This window comes from Lolium rigidum, chromosome 5 (assembly GCF_022539505.1).
Source record: "Lolium rigidum isolate FL_2022 chromosome 5, APGP_CSIRO_Lrig_0.1, whole genome shotgun sequence".
NCBI lineage: Eukaryota > Viridiplantae > Streptophyta > Magnoliopsida > Poales > Poaceae > Lolium > Lolium rigidum.
In genome coordinates this window covers 46,228,351-46,248,292 of record NC_061512.1, presented here as the reverse complement: position 1 = coordinate 46,248,292, position 19,942 = coordinate 46,228,351, and positions in this window count along the sequence as shown.

Genomic DNA, 19,942 nt, shown 5'->3' with positions numbered 1-19,942 from the left:
CATGCCCCTGCCGGCTCCAGCCGCTGGGTCCAAAAGACGAGTGCGGCGCGGGAACATGTCGTCCAGTGCCGGCTGGCGCGTCGGCTCGCCCCGTGCGCCGCGGCCAGGTGCTGAAGCCAGAGGCACAGCGAAGGAAGGCGCCCCTACGGGAGGCGGAGTACCCGCAGGCGGCAGCAGCGAGGCGCGCGCGCCGAAGGCTGCGGCGTCGGCTCCCTCCTTTGTCGCGGAGGCGGCGACACGACACGCGGAACCTGCCGGGAGCCGCCGCCCTGGGTGAACTTGATGGGGGCCCTAGCCGAACAAATAAGAAAAAGATAAGCATAAAGAGAAAGGAAAGAAAAGGAATCAAACAAGAGAAAAACAGAACTCACCCGGCCTGCTCCGGAACCTTCTTCGGTTGCTGCCGGCGCAGCTTCTTCGCCTTCGCCTCCAAGGCGACGGTGGAGCGGGGGTCGCCGACCCGTTTCTTCCCCTTGGGCGCCGAAGTCGCCGTGGTGCTAGGCGGCCTCGCGCGCAGGGGCACTGCGGGGATCGGCCCCGTGGTGGACGTCGCCGGCTCGTCGTCCTCCTGCTGCTCTGGCGAAGGAGGCGGATTGTGCTCCCCTTGGCCGCCTTGGTCAGGCGCCTGCAGCAGATTGTCGTCACCGGCCTGGTCGCCGGCTTGGTCAGCCGGATCGGCGTGATCCGGCGTCCACCTCCTTGTCGCCAGGTCGCCGTCCTCGACGTTCTGGCGATCGAAGAGCTAGAAAACAGAAGAGATATAAGTAAGCAGCAAGCCGGAAGTCGGCAAAGAGAGAAGTCGGCCACGAAGCCGCAAGCCGGAAGTCGGCCAAAACAACTAAACTTACCAGCTCAGGCGGCAAGTCCCGGTTGCGGGGCGCCAGCCCGTAGTTCCAGTCCTCCGGCATGTTGGCCTTGGTGATGTTGTTCACCCGGCAGGCCACCTGGGCCTTGTTGAGCGCCACCTTGGACGTCCGGGTCGGATCGAACCGGCCGGACATGTGCCCAATCTTGTGGGTGCGCAGCTGAAGCGCTAGCATCCGGCGCTCGGCGACGGTGCAGAGGAGGTCCTCGGCAGTCAGCCCGCCAGCGACGGCGGCCCCCAAGAAATCCCAGAGCTGGCTCACCTCCGCGTCCGGGTCCGTCGTGCGGGCGTTGTAGCCCCAGTTGATCCGGCCGACTGGAGGAGCCGGATTGTACTCCGACGGGTTGATCCGGTCGAAGCCCGGATTCTCGTTGCGCACGTAGAAGAATGACATCTGCCAATTCTTCACCGAGTCGAGAGTCGGAATTTTGGGGAAGGGCGTACCCGGCCGGGAGTAGATCGAGGCGGCGCCGCAGGTCCGCAGGTGGCCGTCGGTGGTTTGCGCCTTGATGAAGAAGAGGCGGCTCCAGAAATCAATGTCCGGCCACAAGCCGGCATACGCCTCCATGAAAGCCACATAGCAGCTGAGAGGACGCAGGCGTTGGCCGGAAGGTGATGCGGCTGCAGGCCGAAGTACTCGAGGAAGTGGCGGAAGAAGTTGGACGCCGGCAGGCCCAACCCGCGGTCGAAGTGCGCGCCGAAGACGACGCGCTCGCCGGGCTCCGGCTTGGGCTCCACCTCCGCGCCGGGCGCCCTCGTGATCACCGTCGGCGGGATCCGGTGGAGGCGCACCAGACGCTCGATGTCGTCCTCCCTCATGTAAGATCCCCTCCAAGACCCGCTCGCGTCGGCCATTGACGAAGAGGAGGAGGAAGAAGACCAAGAGAGACGAAACGGCGACGAAGAACCTCGCGACGGCGGCGACGGCGGCGGCGGACGCACCGTTGAAACGCGGGGCCCCGTGGCGCCGGCTCGTCGGAGTAGCGGCGGCGGATCGGCGGAGATGCGCTCGCTGGAGTTCGCCAGTGAGAAGGTGCTTGCCGGAGTAGCAAGAGGCTCGAGCGCGAGGAAGAAAGCGAGAGGAGCGGGAGCGCGAGGAAGGAGAAGTGCGGGGAGTGCCGCCTCGGTACCTCCCGCGCGGCATTTATAGCCGCCCACGGTGGACGGTTGGCCTCCAAGTGGCAGACGTGGCCACGTCGCCCGGATTTACTGCGCCATAACGCCTCCCACGATCGCTGCGGTTATCAGAAACCGCCACACCACGTCCCCCACAACCGCACCGGATCCGGAGGAGACATTGATGTGACCAGACGAACCGGCAGCAGCGGCCTGACGTTAGACCGGTCAAGTCGGGCGCAGGACCCGAGGCGGCGGAGACTCCGGCGCACCGAAGCCGGAGCCGAACATTAAATTCAATCCGGCCCAAAACTTTCCCAACAAGGCGGAGACATCGCCAAGACTGAAAAAGCAAAAGCTGCAGAAGTGAAAACAGCGGCCGGCTAGGAGCAGCCGGCCAAAACGAGCCGGATGAGGGCGCAGCCGGCTGAATGGAAATTCTCAGCCGGCCCCTCCGAGTGCCGTTAAGCATGTCCAAGAGATCAAAAAGCCAGGAAAACCTGCCTAGGTCCCTCTAAATGCAGGACCTTGCCAGCTTCGGGGGCTAATGTCGGGGGGAAGACCCCGGGTAGGGCAATGGTCGCGGAGCAGCCGGCTGACCACTGGCCGGCTCGCGGCAAAGGCCGGCTAGGGAGCAGCCGGCTGGAGCCGTGGCCGGCTGGTCCGGAAGCCGGCTGGCTCTAGGTCCTAGTCGGCTTGGCTGCGGTCACCAATGCTGTAGCTGGGCCGGCTTCTACAAGCCATATCCGACTGGGGGTTTGTACCTCAGACCGACTCGAGGCTGGCGAGTCTTGCACTAGAAGGAACCGGGTTGGTGATCCGGGTTCGCGAAGTCCACGCTGACTTCATCTCCCGTAAAGCGCGGGGCACTGTGGAGCAATAGTGCCACGCGCCGGACAGGCCATCATGGCACACGTCGATCCGTACTGGCTACAGTGCTCGATGGCGACAGAGACACTTCCTCTCCATACCGCTGACTTCGGCAGCCGGATGGGACAGGCCATGAGTCCTCAACGGCTCCTGACGTCAGTGCCTCGGGAAGGAGCGGAAGCCGGCCAGTAGACTATAGGGTCTTTTATGTAAAGTGCCGGTGCCTATATAAGCCGCACTACCCCCTCTCGTGCAGGGGATCGATCATTCTTACTCCACTTCCACCCTTAGCGCTGCCCGTGAGAGAGACTATCGTCTTCCTTAGCCTCCCAGGAGCAGCCGGACACGGCTCTAGGAGCAACCTTGTATTGTGTGATCACCTTATACACTCTAGCAGGAGTAGAGGTGTTACCTCCACCGGAGGGCCTCGAACCTGGGTACGTCGCCGTGTCGCTCGTCCCCATACCCGCATCCGGATACCGCCGTGAGATCTCCTAGGAACCACCTTCATTAGCCACCCTATGGCATATGCCGTGACGATACCACGACACAAACCAGCTCCTTCCCCTAGTTCTACGAAGCCGGAGGTCAAGTAGACCATCTTGTCCCTGCTTTTCTTTTTTCTTCTTCTTTTGTTGTTGTCGTCGTAGTAGTTTTTGCGACAGCCTGTCATTGGTTCAGTAGGAACTCTCTTGTAATGCTCATGTAAATATCCAAATGAATTAATGGAATGTTATTTTGCCAAGTTATTGATGTCGAGATTTTCTTTCCAGTTGGTTTTTGATAACTATACCGCGGCTCCTCGTTCCTCGGATGCCTTGCCCTCTGATAATCTCAACGAAGATTCTTAGAGCGCTGGTCCAGTACAGGATTTGAATGAACTGCGACAGCAACTCCAGGCGATGAAGAAATAAACACTTACGATAATGGAGCAATCTCGGAAGTCATCCGAGAAAGAGAAACTTGCCCTTCAGCAGGCCTAGGAAGCCTTAGCTTTAAAGGAGGCTGCAGCCGCCGAAGCTGCACAAGCTGCTTCCCGAGAAAATTACATGCTTGAGTTGATGACCGACGCCAGTCTGGATATGGCGGGTACGCTTCCTGCCTTTGAAATTCCTTTACTTTTTTGTTTTCCCTCTCTAACTATAATGCATTCGTCGTATAGGTTCTTTTTTGGATACCGCTGCCGAAGACCAAAGAGTGGATGCAAGATCAAACCTTCTTGTGAAGCTTGCTCTGGACCATGGTTCCAGCTTTTGGGCCACACCAGATCGCACCCGAGGAATCATCAGATTTCAAGATCGCGCGGGTCAAGCCCGTGATTATCTTGATTTCTTCACGAGGACGCTAGCCCTGGTTTACAACACCATGTTTCATCGAAACTCTCAGCCAAAGACCCTTCCTGATCTGAAGAACAAATTCAGAGATGCTGACTTTGTGAATGCCCAATTGACCGCTGGCGCTAGGTTTGCTATCATCATGTTGCAAGTCATCTACCCCAAGGTGGATCTGACCAACATCGTTGTACTTTGCCATGCTAAACTGAAGAGACGAAGGAGGAATATCGACAAAATCAACGAAGTTGTCACGCCCGTGGCCGAGGAAATGATGGATGATTTACTTCGGATGGATGCTGAGTTCTTCGTGAAGGGTAACTATGCTGATCATATGAGTGCCGCTGCTGACAATGAAAGAGTTAACATAGATGACCTGATGGGTCGTGAATAAAAGTTTGCTTTTTCTGTCGAAATTTTTTCTTCGTAAAAGGACCCGGTATAGTGTAAACACTATGTATGTTGTAAAATAACTTGTCTATTTTTCATTCCTTCTAGCCCCCGAGCGTTTCGGTGGCTAGTATTTTTATTTTTATTGGTTTGCGAGGTGTTTTAGACCAAGGCAAATAATTTTGTCGATTATATATTGTAAATACTTGTATATATATTGTATTTGCGGGTTGCAAGCCCCCGAGACTGTCGAAGAAAAAGATGTATATCACCAATATCTTTACTATATTGCAGCACCGCGAGTCCGCCTCATTAAAAACCTTCCAGCCCAACTCGGTGCCCTGAAAGGAAAAGAGTGCGTCTGAAAACTCGCGGGCGTTTCAGTACATTGTATGTTTACATAGAGGACTATATTTCGACTTAGGCGTAGAAACGTCTAAGTTGCGCCACGTTCCAGGGATTTGGCTCGGCGATACCTGTCTTCTTGTCCTTTATCATATATGCTCCTCCTTCAATTACTTCTATGATGATGTACGGGCCTATCCATGGCGACTCGAGTTTTTCATGGCTATTTTGCGTAAGCCGAAGAACTAGGTCGTCTACCTGGAAAGATCTTGGTCGCAAACGTCGACTGTGGTAGTTTTTCATATCTTGCTTGTACTTGGTGACCCTTGAAAACACCTCGTCTCGAGCTTCGTCGAGTGCGTCAACATCATCTTCCAGTGCCTTTTTCGAGGTTTCTTCATTAAATTCCGCCACTCTCGGGGAGTTGTGTTCTATCTCTATCGGCAACACTGCCTCAGCTCCATGGACTAGAAAGAACGGAGTTTCCTGTGTTGCTGTATTTGGTGCCGTTCGTATACTCCATAGCACGCTAGGTAACTCCTCTGGCCATGTGTGTCGATCTTTTTTCCAATGGTGTTAACAGGCGCTTCTTGATGCCGTTGCAAATGACGCCGTTTGCTTTTTCGACCTGACCGTTGGTTTGCGGGTGCGCAACTGAGACAAATTGTAATTTGATGCCTGCCTCTGCGCAATATGCCTTGAATTCCTCTGATGTGAAGTCGCTTCCGTTGTCTGTGACGATGCTATGAGGAACTCCAAATCGAAATACGATGCTCTTGATAAACTCGATTGCTGACGCTGCGTCTGGTGAGTTTATCGGCTTCGCCTCGATCCACTTCGTGAACTTGTCGACAGCTACAAGCATATACTCGTATCCTCCTAGCCACGCCTTGTGTAATTTTCCCACCATATCAAGACCCCATTGAGCAAAGGGCCATGACAATGGTATTGGCATCAACTCTGCTGCTGGAGAATGAGGTTTTGCGGCAAACCTTTGGCATGCATCACAGGTACGCACTATGTCCTTTGCATCATCGATCGATGTTAGCCAGTAGAATCCTGCTCTGAAAACCTTGGCTGTTATAGATCGACTGCTTGCGTGGTGTCCACACACTCCTTCGTGCACATCTTTTAAGAGTGATCGACCTTCTTCGGGTGTAACGCATCGCTGCAAGACGCCCGATATACTCCGCTTATATAACTCGCCCTTAACCACGGTGAAGGCCTTAGATCGTCAAATAACTCGCCTTGCTTCTACTGGATCCTCAATTATTTCTTTCCTTAGGATATATGCGATGTAAACCTACATCCAAGGAACTTGCAACACCATCACTTCACGAGATTCTTCGTCATCTCCTGATGTGCTTGCTTCCGATACTGCTAGAGCCCCCGAGTCTTTCTCGACCTTCTCTTTTTTCTTTGTTTGTTTCTTTGCCTTAGTCGATCTTTCACTTATCTCCTCCCAAAATACTCCAGGTGGTATTGCTAAGAATTACGATCCAATGTTTGCCAGAACATCAGCGTCATCGTTGCTGAGTCTGCTGATGTGATTCACCTCGCACCCGTCAAAGAGCTTCTCGAGTTCGTTGTATACCTCCTTGTATGCTATCATACTATCATTGACTGCATCACACTGATTCATCACCTGTTGAGCCACCAATTGGGAGTCGCCGAATTTTTTTAATCGGGTTGCACCACAAGCTTTCGCCATCTTCATCCCATGTATCAGTGCTTCGTACTCTGCTTCATTGTTGGACGCGTTGGGGAATGTCATCCGTAGTACATACTTCATTTTATCTCCTTGAGGTGATACCAGTATCACGCCTGCTCTAGCTCCTTCTAACCTTTTGGACCCGTCAAAGTTCATAGTCCAAGTTCTCGATAAGTCTGGAGGTCCCGTATTTTGCAGTTCCATCCACTCTGCAACGAAATTTGGCAAGATCTGCGATTTGATTGCTTTTCTTTTTTCATACGTGATGTCCCAAGGGGAAAGCTCTATTCCCCAAAGGGAGACACGACCCGTAGCTTCCGGGTTCAACATGTTGGACAAAGGCGCCTCGTTGACCACTATTATCGGATGTGCTGAAAAATAGTGGTGCAGTTTTCTTGCGGTTGTGAAAAATAGTTTTCTTGCTGAAAAATATGCTAACTTTTGGTACTGCGGGTACCGCTGTTTTGAGGGCGATAAAACTTTACTGATGAATTATACCGGACGATGTACTCCATGGAGTTTTTCTTCTTCTTTGCGCTCCACCACAAGTACTGTGCTAACCACCTGGGGTGTGGCCGCGATATACAACAGGAGGGGTTCCTTTTCTTTGGGCGCCACCAATATTGGTGGTGTCGAGATTGTGCGTTTGAGATCTTCAAAGGCTCTGTCTGCTTCTTCGTTCCACTCGAACTTTTTCCCATGTTTGATCAAGGCATAGAACGGCAACACCTTTTCTCCCAACCTGGCGACGAATCTACTCAGAGCTGCGACTCGCCCAGTTAGCTGTTGTATTTCCTTGATCTTTGTTGGTTTCCGCATCGTCACGATGACTTCGATTTTCTCCGGGTTGGCCTCGATTTCTCTTGCTGACACCAGAAACCCGAGAAGTTCTCCCGCAGGGACGCCAAAAGAACACTTCGTCGGGTTCAGCTTGAGGCAGAATTTATCTAGGTTGTCGAAAGTTTCCTTGAGATCAACAATCAAGGTTTACCCTTTCTTTGTTTTTATGACAACATCGTCGATGTACACTTGAACGTTTTTTCCAATTTGCGTAGCCATGCACTTCTGCATCATCCGCTGATGCGTTGCTCCCGCGTTTTTCAACCCGAAGGGCATTGTTCTATAGCAGAACATGACATAGGGTGTAATAAAAGCTTTCTTGACCTCATATTCTTCTTTTAAGCGGATCTGGTTGTAACCAGAATATGCATCCAGGAAGGAAAGACGTTCACAGCATGCCGTGGAATCGATAATTTGATCGATCCTTGGGAGGGGGAAGTGATCCTTTTGACAATGTTTGTTGAGACACGTGAAGTCGACACACATGCGAAGGACTTTCGTGTTTTTCTTTGGGACCAACACTAGATTAGCTACCCATGTGGCCTCTGTATGTAGTTCTTTGATAAACCCAGCTTCTCTGAGTCGATTAATTTCCGACAGCATAGCTTTGCAGTTTGGTTCCGAAAAACGCCGCAGAGGTTGTCTGATTGGCCTAGCCAATGGATCCAAGTTAAGGGGGTGCTCAGCAAGTTCCCTGGATACTCCTGGCATGTCTGCTGGACACCATGCGAATATTTCCCAGCGCTCACGGAGGAACTCGATGAGCGCGCTTTCCTATGCGAGGTCCATATTTGTGGCGATAGCTGTTGTCTTCTTGGGATCTGTCGGGTGAATCTATACCTCCTTTGAATTTCTGGTTGTGCTAAAGGTTGGCTCCTTTAGCGGCCTCCCTCCGTCAGGCAATACGTCATAGTCAGTTGTTAGCTTGGACGCCACATACTCCGCTTGCATCCCGAAGATTTCTGACAGTCGATGAAAATCCTTGTCGCACTTATCCGCTAGCGCAAAACTGCCTTTTACTGTGATTGGGCCTCTGGGTCCAGGGAGTCTCCATAATAAGTATGTGTAATGTGGTACCGCCATAAATCTGGCATACGCGGGTCGTCCCAGTAGAGCATGGTACTGTGATGGAAAATCTACAACTTCGAACTCCAGTCTTTCTATTCTGTAATTCTCTCCGGTTCCAAACTGAACGTCGAGATTGATCTTTCCCAGCGGATAACTTGGCCTATCTGTGTGATGCCATGAAAACGTGTGTCGGTTGGTTTTAAGTTTTCCAGGGATATGTTCATCTTCCTCAATGTATCTGCGTACATGAGGTTTAAACTGCTGCCTCCATCTATGAACACTCGTGAAACATCGAATCCTGCGATCACCGCTGGTAAGATCAGTGCTGATTGTCCAGGTCGAGGAACTTGCTGCGGATGATCTGCTATGGTGAAGCCGATGTCCTGTCCCGGCAAATTTAAGTACTCGATTGTTGGTGGAGGCATCTTCTCTGCCATGAAGACTTGTCGCGAAATTATTTTCTGAGCTCTGTTGGATGGCCTAGCCTTCTGAATCATCGAGACCGCGTCTCCATTGGTGTCGATATAAGGCGGCGGGTGTGGAGCTGCCGCTATTTGTAACTGATGTCGATTTTCGTTCGTGATCGCGGGGGGAGGTGGTAGGTGGATCTCACTCCTTGGCCCCTGAGGGTTTCTATGTGCTGCCTGTGCGTTGGCATGTCCCGCGTATCTGTTCAGCGCCTGGAAAGTTTGGCAATCCTTCTGCAAATGACCCGACTGCCTCTTCCCATTGCTGTCGAGATAGAAGTGCATCTGGCATGGTCCGTTCATCATATCTTCCAGAGATATGTATGGCCTCTGGAACCTTGGACCATTATTTTTCCTGTTAGGACATGGACTATCTCTATAGTCGCTACGTTGCTCACCACTCTTTTGATAATCATCTCGACTATTATTTCCGCTATTTCCTCGGAAGCCGGTCGATATTTGGCCAGGACCTTCATAGTCGGAGAACTGGCGAGAGAATCGTCGTCTATTTTGCATATTTCGGTTTCGATCACCCTCGGGTGACCTGTGTCGCTTATTGTGAACATCATCCTCTCCATCTGCCCAACGATTCGCTATTTCCATCAGTGCTGCTATTGTTTTTGGATTATTCCTTCCCAAATCCTCGAATAGATCCTTCCTTCGGATTTCGGCGACAAACACATCTATTGCTCTTTCATCGGATATGTTTTCTGCCGAATTTTTGATGATGTTCCACCTCTGGATGTACGTCCTCATTGATTCATCATAATTTTGTCTACAGGCTCGCAGCTGCTCTATCGACACGGGTTTCTTGCATGTAGACAATAAATTTTTCACGAACATGTCCTTGAAAGTTTCCCAGCAGTCGATGGATCCAGGTGGTAACTTTTTAATCCATGATCGCGCTGCTCCACTTAGGTGCACTTGGATGCTCTGCATGGCAGTTGCTTTAGTTCCTCCCGTCAATTTCACTATTTCCAGATAATCGACTAGTCAATCCTCTGGATCTTGCAGGCCATCGATCTTCTTGTAATTATCGGGTAACTTGAAACCAGATGGGACTCGCGTTTTGTGAACTCTTCGAGTAAAACAGGGGAGCCCGCACATCTCCTCTTCGTCGACTTCTGGTGACTGCCGACGTTCCCTCCTTTCTTGCCATGCCCTGTCAACTCACGCTGGTGTCGATGTATTTCTTGCCGCGCTTGTTCTTGGCGGATCATGTACTGCCACTGTTGGTCGCGGACTATTTTGCCTAGGAGCACCTTCGGGAGGTGTGCCTGTGTTTGCGAACGCTGCTCCCATGACTCCAACTCATGCCATGGCCATGTTATACAATGCTTCCCTCGGATCTCTAGGAGGTGGTTTGTTTGCCAGTATGAAGGCCTGAGTCGCCATGTACCCAGCTTCCGGTGTTTTGGGAATAATGTTCCCCCTTGTGTCTATTGAAATAAAGGACATGTCGAGGTTCTGGATCAAGCGTTCCTTCTCGGCTTCGGGTATGTTCTGCAGTCTGGACCTTCCTCTATTACGGGTTGCTCCGTGATTGGATTCCGAAGTTCCTGACTGTCGGTAGAGCTCTGCCCTTCTTCGGCTTGACGCAGAAGTTGCGAATTTCCTCCTATTAAGCTCAGCTGTTTGCTTTTCAAGTTCTCGTCCAGCACAGGCGAGTCTATATTGGTACGCTTGCAATTCATCAACCGTAGCAGTTGTATTCATCGGCTCTGTACCGTCCATAGCTTTCACGGCTCTGTCCCTAGATGCTTGTGGAAGTTGCACCATCTGCCGTTCCGCAGGGCCGACATATTTGGTGCCCAAACCTCGCGTGAGATCGGCGGGATCGACATATGGGTTCCCCACAGGATCGAAAGCCTCTGATGTCTCCTCCTGTGGGCGACTTGGATCCCCAACTACATAAACTTGATGATATTTTGAGGCTTTATCTTTGCTGGGGTTGGTGACACCGTCGTATAGATCGGTGAAGACCTCCCGAACAGAAGTAGATCTGTCGATGAAGTTGTAGCTGTCGGCACTGTCTGAGTTGCTGCTTATATTGGAGTCCACAGACGACTCGAAGGACATGCCGCCGAAGATCTTGACGAGTTCTCCACTCGTTGCCGACTTGGCGAAGCGCGGCGACGAGATTTCCTCGGCGTCGATCTTGAATGATGACGATGATTCCGAAAAATTGGAATAAACCGCCGACGATCCCGACGAAACCGGAACCTCGAGACGATGCGATCCCTCTTTTCCGACGCGGAAGTGGAACCTCCCGAACGTCATCTCCATAGGCTCCTCCATATATGCGTATGCATCCACACGGGAGGGTGGGTGAGGAATATAATCGACGAGATCAGTTTCGATCTGTTTACCTTTGTCCATTGCGTTGCTTGCTACCGAAGACATCGACGATGTTGAGCGAGCCATCGAGATCGGATCCTTGTAGCCTTCAGTTCCCATAGACGGCGCCAATTGACAAGGTATCGACTTGTCAATGCCTAAAGATGGTAGACTAGGGTTTTCAGGGAAGTAAAGGGCAAGTAGATCTCGAAGGTTCAGCCGGAAAAGTACTCGATGACTATGAAAACTAGGGTTGTGTTGACAATGGAATCGATGCTTTCTTTGTCCCTCGACTCCCCCTTATATAGGAGGCAGAGCCGATGGTTTCGTGATGTACAGGTTACAAAGGCCGGGAGACTATCTGAGTCTGTCCCGTAATAGTTACAAATCGATATTCCTAATACAACTCTATCTTTCCAAACTATCTCCTGACTGGGCTTCCGGGCTTCATAACCTTCGGGTCGTGGGCCTTCAGTAAATCCTGGGTACCATCTTCGGCAGGACCATTGGGGATGCCTATGTCAGCCGGCGACCAAGGAGGGGGGTTTCTTCCCCTCCAAGTTGATCCCCCCTACGGTTTTTGGGGAAACCCTAGTGGGCTGGCCGGCTGGGCCTTGAGGGGCATGTTCCCATGGCTCATTAGGGATAGGATGCACCCCCTCGGCCCATGATGGCCCTCCTAGGGTTGTGGGCCCATTGGTGGAACCCCCGGAACCTTCTAGAACCTTGCCGGTCTTCCACTGGAAAAATCCCGAACTTTTCTGAAACCTAGAAATCAACTTCCCTTATATGAATCTTATTCTTCGGACCATTCCGGACCTCCTCGTGATGTCCTGGATCCCATCCGAGACTTTTAACAACATTCGGTCTCCATCTCATATTCAAAGCTACTATACAACATCGAACCTTAAGCGCGTCACCCTACGGTTCGTAAACTATGCAGACATGATCGAGACTCCTCTCCGACCAATAACCAATAGAGGGACCTGGAGATCCATAATGGCTCCCGCACATTCAGCGGTAACTCAGTGATCGATTGAACCATTAACATACGATACCGATTCCCTTTGTCACACGATACTTTACTTGTTAGAGGTTTGATCATCAGTATCTCCATACCTAGTTCGACCTCGTTACCGACAAGTACTCTTTACTCGTACCATGATATGTCATCTCTCGTGACCTTGTCACATGATTGCAAGATAATTAGAAGATATTCCACCGAGAGGGCCCAGAGTATATCTATCCATCATCGGGATGGACAAATCTCACTCTTGATCCATATGCCTCAACTCATACTTTCTGAATACTCAATCCCATCTTTATAACCACCCATTTACGTAGTGGCATTTGATGTAATCAAAGTACCCTTCCGGTGTAAGTGATTTACATGATCTCATGGCCTAAGGACTAGGTTACTATGTATCGAAAGCTTATAGCAAGATGAACTTAATGACTTGATCTTATGCTACGCTTGTTTGGGTGTGTGTCCATCATATCATTCACCCAATGACATAACCTTGTTATTAACAACACCCAATGTTCATGATCAGGAAACCATGATCATCTATTAATCAACAAGCTAGTTTTACAAGAGGCTTACTAGGGACTCTTTTCTGTTTACATAAGACACATGTATTAATGTTTCCGGTTAATACAATTATAGCATGGGATGCAAACATTTATCATAAACACAAAGATATAATCATAACCATTTTATTATTGCCTCTTGGGCATATCTCCAACAGTCTCCCACTTACACTACAGTCAATAATCTAGATTACATGGTAAGGTACCTAACACCCATGGAGTTCTGGTGTAGATCATGCTTGGCTCTAGGGAGAGCTTTAGACAACGGATCTGCCACATTTAGATCTGTGTGTACTTTGCAAATCTTTATGTCACCATCTTCGACATACTCGCGAATGACATGAAAACATAGCTTGATATGCTTCAACTTCTTGTGTTACCTTGGCTCTTGTGCATTGGCTATGGCACTGACATAGGCATCCCCAATGGGCCTGCCAAAGATGGTACCCGGGGTTTACTGAAGGCCCATGAAGTCGAAGAATATGAAGATCGGAAGCCCAATTAGTTGATAAGGAAAGATAGAGTTGTATTAGGAATAAAGAGATTTGCAACTTTACGGGTTGGACTCAAAGAGTCTCCCGGAATCTGTAAACTTGTGTAATACGAAACCCTCGGCTCTGCCTCCTATATAAGGGGGAGTCGAGGGACAAAGAGAGGATCGAATCATTGTTCCCGCAACCCTAGCTTTCATAAGCAGTCGAGTACTTTTCCGGCTGAAACCCTCGAGATCTACTTGCCCTCTACTTCCAACAAAACCCTAGTCTACAACTTGTAGGCATTGACAAGTCGATACCTTGTCAATTGGCGCCGTCTGCGGGAACTAAAGGCGACAAGGAGCTGACCTCGATGGCACGTTCAAGATCGTCGACTTCTTCGGTAGCAAGCAACGTGATGGATAGAGGTAAACGGATCGAAACTGATCTAGTCGATTTTATTCCTCACCCGCCCTCCCGTTTGGATGCATATGCATATATGGAGGAGCCTATGGAGATGATGTTCGGAAGGTTACACTTCCGTGTCGAGAAAGAAGGATCGTATCGTCTCGAGGTTCCGATTTCGTCGGGATTTTCGGCGGTCGATTCCGATTTTTCGGGATCATCATCATCGTTCAAGATCGACGCCGAGGAAATCTTATCGCCGCGCTTCGACAAATCATCCACAAGCGGAGAAATTGTCAAGATCTTTGGCGGCATATCCTTCGAGTTGTTTGCGGACTCTAATATAAGCAACGACTTGGACAGTGTCGACAGCTATAACCTCATCGACAGATCTGCCTCTGTTCGGGAGGTTTTCACCGATCTATACGACGGTGTCACCAATCCCAGCAAAGGTACAGCTTCAAAATACCATAAAATCTATGTAGTTGGAGAAGCAAGTCGCGCGGAGGAGACGTCAGAGGCTTTCGATGATGTGGGAAACCCATACGTCGATCCCGCTGATCTCAGGCGAGGTTTAGGCACTAAATATGTCGGGCCAACACCGCGTCTAAGGGTTCAACTCCCACAAGAGGCTTGGGATAGAGCCGCAAGGCAGCTTCCGCGTCAAGCCGAAGAAGGGCAGAGCTCAGCCGACAGTCAGGTACTTCGGGAGATAGTCACAGAGCAGCCCGAAATAGAGCAAGATCTCGGCTGCAAAATATACCTGAGGCTGACAGGGAGAATTTAATTCAAAACCTCGACATGTCCTTTATGTCGATCGACACGAGGGGGAATATTATTCCCAAAACACCAGAAGCTGGATATATGGCGACACAAGCTTTCATCCTAGCATCCAGGCCACCTCCCGGAGATCCAAGAGAAGCGTTGTATAACATGGCCATGGCAGGAGTTGGAGCCATGGGAACGTCGTTCGCAAATACGCCTCCCGAAGGATCTGCAAGGCAAAATAGTCCACGACCTGCTGCAGCGGTGCAAGATCTGGCGAGAGCAAGTGGGGCAAGAGACACAACAATGCAATAAAGAGTGGACAGAGCACGACGGGAAAGAAGGGAACGTCGGCACTCACCAGAGGCTGATGAAGAAGATATGTGCGGACTCCCGTGCTTTACGAGACGAGTCCGCAGAACTCGAGTTCCATCAGGGTTTAAGCTACCCGATAATTACAAAAAATTCGATGGATCACAAGATCCGGAGGATTGGCTAATTGATTATTGATGTCTACGCCCCCTCCTTTTCCTGTAGACAGTGTTGGGCCTCCAAGAGTAGAGGTTTGTAGAACAGCAGCAAGTTTCCCTTAAGTTGATCACCCAAGGTTTATCGAACTCAGGGAGGAAGAGGTCAAAGATATCCCTCTCATGCAACCCTGCAACCACAAAGCAAGAAGTCTCTTGTGTCCCCAACACACCTAATAGGTGCACTAGTTCGGCGAAGAGATAGTGAAATACAGGTGGTATGAATAAATAGTAGCAACGGCACCGGAAAAGTGCTTTGCTCGGGACGAGTAAACAAGCGAGTAGTAACGCGATAAAACGATAAACAAACGGAGATTCGATGCTTGGAAGCAAGGCCCAGGGATCCTGCTTTCACTAGTGGACACTCTCAACAATGACACATAATAGGACTACTCTACACTCTTTTGTTGGATGATGAACACCGCTAACTGTGTAGGATTACACGAACCCTCAATGCCGGAGTTAACAAGCTCCACAATATTCGATGTTCATATTTAAATAACCTTAGAGTGCATGACAGATCAACATAACCAAACCAAGTACTAACATAGCATGCACACTTGTCACCTTCACGCTACGAAAGGAGGCATAGATCACATCAATACCATCATAGCAATAGTTAACTTCATAATCTACAAGAGATCACAATCATAGCCTACGCCAAGTACTAACACGAGATGCACACACTTGTCACCATTACACCGTGCAGGGAGGAATAAACTACTTTAATAACATCACTAGAGTAGCACATAGATAAATTGTGATACAAAACACATTGCAATCATAAAGAGATATAAATAAGCACTTCACTATGCCATTCATAACGGTGAATAAGTATTACGTGAAATATAGCCTAAGAGACCCACACGGTGCACACACTGTCACCTTTACACACGTGGGACAAGGAGTCTCCGGAGATCACATAAGTAAAATTCACTTGACTAGCATAACGACATCTAGATTACAAGCATCATCATATGAATCTCAATCATGTAAGGCAGCTCATGAGATTATTGTATTGAAGTACATAGGAGAGAGATTAACCATATAGCTACCAGTACAGCCCCGAGCCTCGATGGAGAACTACTCCCTCCTCATGGGAGACAGCAGCGTTGATGGAGATGGCGGTGGTGTCGATAGAGAAGCCTTCCGGGGGCACTTCCCCGTCCCGGCGGCGTGCCGGAACAGAGACTCCTGTCCCCCAGATCTTGGCTTCGCGATGGCGGCGGCTCTGGAAGGTTTCTCGTACCGTGGCTTTTCCGTATCGAGGTTTTAGGTCTGGGACCTTTATATAGGCGAAGAGGCGGCGTCAGAAGGTCAACGAGGCGAGGACACCATAGGGCGGCGCGGCCAGGGCCTGGGCCGCGCCGGCCTATCATCTGGGGCCCCTGTGGCCCCCCTCTGGCGACTCTCGGGTGTTCTGGATGCTTCCGGGGATTCTAAGATGCTGGGCGTTGATTTCGTCCGATTCGAGAATATTTCCTTACTAGGATTTACTGAAACCAAAAACAGCGAGAAAACGAGGAAGCGGCCCTTCGGCATCTCGTCAATAGGTTAGTTCCGGAAAACGCATAAATATGACATAAAGTATGCATAAAACATGTAGATATCATCAATAATGTGGCATGTAACATAAGAAATTATCGATACGTCGGAGACATATCAATTATCTCGAGTCGGTAAAGTTAGTGGGTGGAACTAGAGCAACAGCCATGCAGAGCATTCAAGTGCACTTGAGTGGTGCCGCACGATCGTGGATAAAAAGCTGTCTCCTGGGTCTATCGACAGCTAGGAAAGTTTCGAGGATATATTCGTAAAGAATTTTTGATCCACATGCAAGAAGCCTACATCATTGGAGCAATTGAGGGCTTGCAGGCAGAAATACGACGAGTCACTGAGAACATATATCCAGAGGTGGAACATTATCAAAAACTCGACAGAAAATATATCTGACGAGAGGGCGATAGACGCATTCGTTGCTGGTATCCGAAGGAGAGACTTTGTCGAGGATTTGGGGAGAACCAATCCAAAGACAATAGCAGCACTCATGGAAATAGCGAATAGGTGGGTGGATGGAGAAGATGTTGTTCACAACAAACGGCACAGGTCGCCTGAGGAGGACTGCAACCGAAATTTCCAAAATAGACGATGATTCCCTCGACAGTCCTCAGATTATGATGCTCCCGGCCAAATATCGGCTGGATTTCGAGGAAATAACGGAGGAAACAATCGCGATGGTTATCAAAACAGCGGGGAGCAGCGCAACGACTACAAGGACGGCCCCCGTCCAAGTAGGAAAAATAATGGTCCAAGGTTCCAGAGGCCATACATATCTCCCGAGGATATGATGAACGGACCATGCCAAATGCACTTTTATCTCGACAACAATGGAAAGAGGCAGTCAGGACACTTGCAGAAAGACTGTCGAACTTTTCAGGCGTTGAACAGATTTGCAGGGCATGCCAACGCACAGGCAGCAAACAGATACCCCCAGGGGCCAAGGAGTGAGGTTCATCTTCCACCTCCTCCCGCGATCACAGACGCAAACCGACACCAGATACAAATAGCGGCAGCACCAAACCCACCTCCTTATATCGACACCAATGGAGACGCGATGTCGATGATTCAGAAGGCTAGGCCGTCAAATAGAGCTCAAAAAGTAATTTCGCGACAGGTTTTTATGGCAGAGAAGATGCCTCCACCAACGATTGAGTACTTGAATTGGTCAGGACAGGATATTGGCTTTACCATTGCAGACCACCCGCAGCAAGTCCCTCGACCAGGGAAATCAGCTTTGATCTTACCAGCGGTGATCGCAGGGTTTGACGTCTCATGAGTATTCATAGATGGAGGCAGCAGTTTAAACCTTATGTACACATATACATTGAGCAAGATGAATATATCCCTGGCGAACTTAAAACCAACGGATACGCGTTTCCATGGTATCACACCAGACAAGCCAAGTTATCCATCGGGGAAGATCAATCTCGACGTTCAGTTTGGAACCCGAGAGAATTACAGGATAGAAAACTGGAGTTCGAAGTCGTGGATTTCCCGTCACAGTACCACGCACTATGGGGACGACCTGCATATGCCAGATTCATGGCAATACCACACTATACATACCTGTTATGGAGGCTCCCTGGACCCAAAGGACCAATTACAGTGAAAGGCAGCTTTGCGGTAGCAGATAAGTGCAACAAGGATTTTCATCGACTGTCAGAAACATTCGGGATGCAGGCAGAATACATGGCGTCAAAGCTGACAACAGACTACGACGTGTTGCCAGATGTCGGAAGGCCTCTCAAGGAACCAACCTTTGATACCACCAAGAACTCGAAGTAAGTACAAATACACCCGACATATCCGAAGAAAACGACAGCTATCGCCACAAACACGGACCTCACATAGGAAAGCGCGCTCGTTGAGTTCCTCCGTGAGCGCTGGGAAATCTTTGCATGGTGTCCAGCTGACATGCCAGGAGTACCCAGGGAACTCACCGAGCACCCGCTTAACTTGGATCCATTGGCCAGGCCAATCAGACAACCCTTGCGGCATTTTTCGGAACCAACCCGCAAAGCTATGCTGTCAGAAATCAATCGACTCAGAGAAGCTGGGTTCATCAAAGAGATACACACAGAAGCCACATGGGTAGCAAACCCAGTGCTGGTCCCGAAGAAAAACACAGAGGTCCTTCGCATGTGCGTCGACTTCACGTGTCTCAATAAACATTGTCCAAAGGATCACTTTCCCCTTCCAAGGATCGATCAAATTATCGACTCCACGGCAGGTTGTGAACGTCTTTCCTTCTTGGATGCATATTCTGGTTACAACCAGATTCGATTAAAGGAAGAAGATGAAGTCAAAACAGCTTTCATTACCACCTATGGCGTGTTCTGCTACAGAATAATGCCCTTCGGGTTGAAAAACGCAGGTGCAACATATCAGCGGATGATGCAAAAATGCCTTTCCACACAGATTGGCAAGAACGTTCAGGTATACATCGACGATGTCGTCATAACAACACAGAAGGGGTCAACTTTGATCGATGATCTCAAGGAAACCTTCGACAACCTCGACAAGTTCTGCCTCAAGCTAAATCCGACGAAGTGTTCTTTCGGCGTCCCCGCGGGAGAACTTCTCGCGTTCCTGGTGTCAGCAAGAGGAATTGAGGCTAACTCGGAGAAAATTCAGGCCATCGTGACGATGCGGAAGCCAACAAAGTGAAAGGAGATACAACAGTTAACTGGACGAGTCGCAGCTTTACGCAGATTCATCGCCAGACTGAGAGAAAAGGCGTTGCCGTTTTACGCCTTGATTAAGCAAGGAGAAAAGTTCGTATGGAACGAAGAAGCGGATAGAGCTTTCGAGGACCTCAAACGCACAATCTCAACACCACCAATACTAGTGGCACCGAAGGAAAAAGAACCTGTTTTGCTATCTATCGCGGCCACACCTCAGGTGGTCAGCACAGTGCTTGTGGTTGAGCGCGAAGAAGGGAAACTTCATGGAGTACAGAGGCCGGTATATTTCATTAGTGAAGTTTTATCTCCTTCAAAACAGCGATACCCGCATTATCAGAAGCTGGCGTACAAAGTATTTACAACAGCAAGAAAGTTGCGACACTATTTCTCGGCACACCCGATAATAGTGGTCAATGAAGCGCCTTTGTCCAATATACTGAATAACCCGGAAGCTACGGGCCGTGTCTCCCTATGGGCAATAGAGCTTTCCCCTCGGGACATCACATATGAAAAAAGAAAAGCAATAAAGTCGCAGATATTGCCAGACTTTGTCGCAGAGTGGATGGAGCTGCAAAATACGGGACCCCCAGATTTGTCG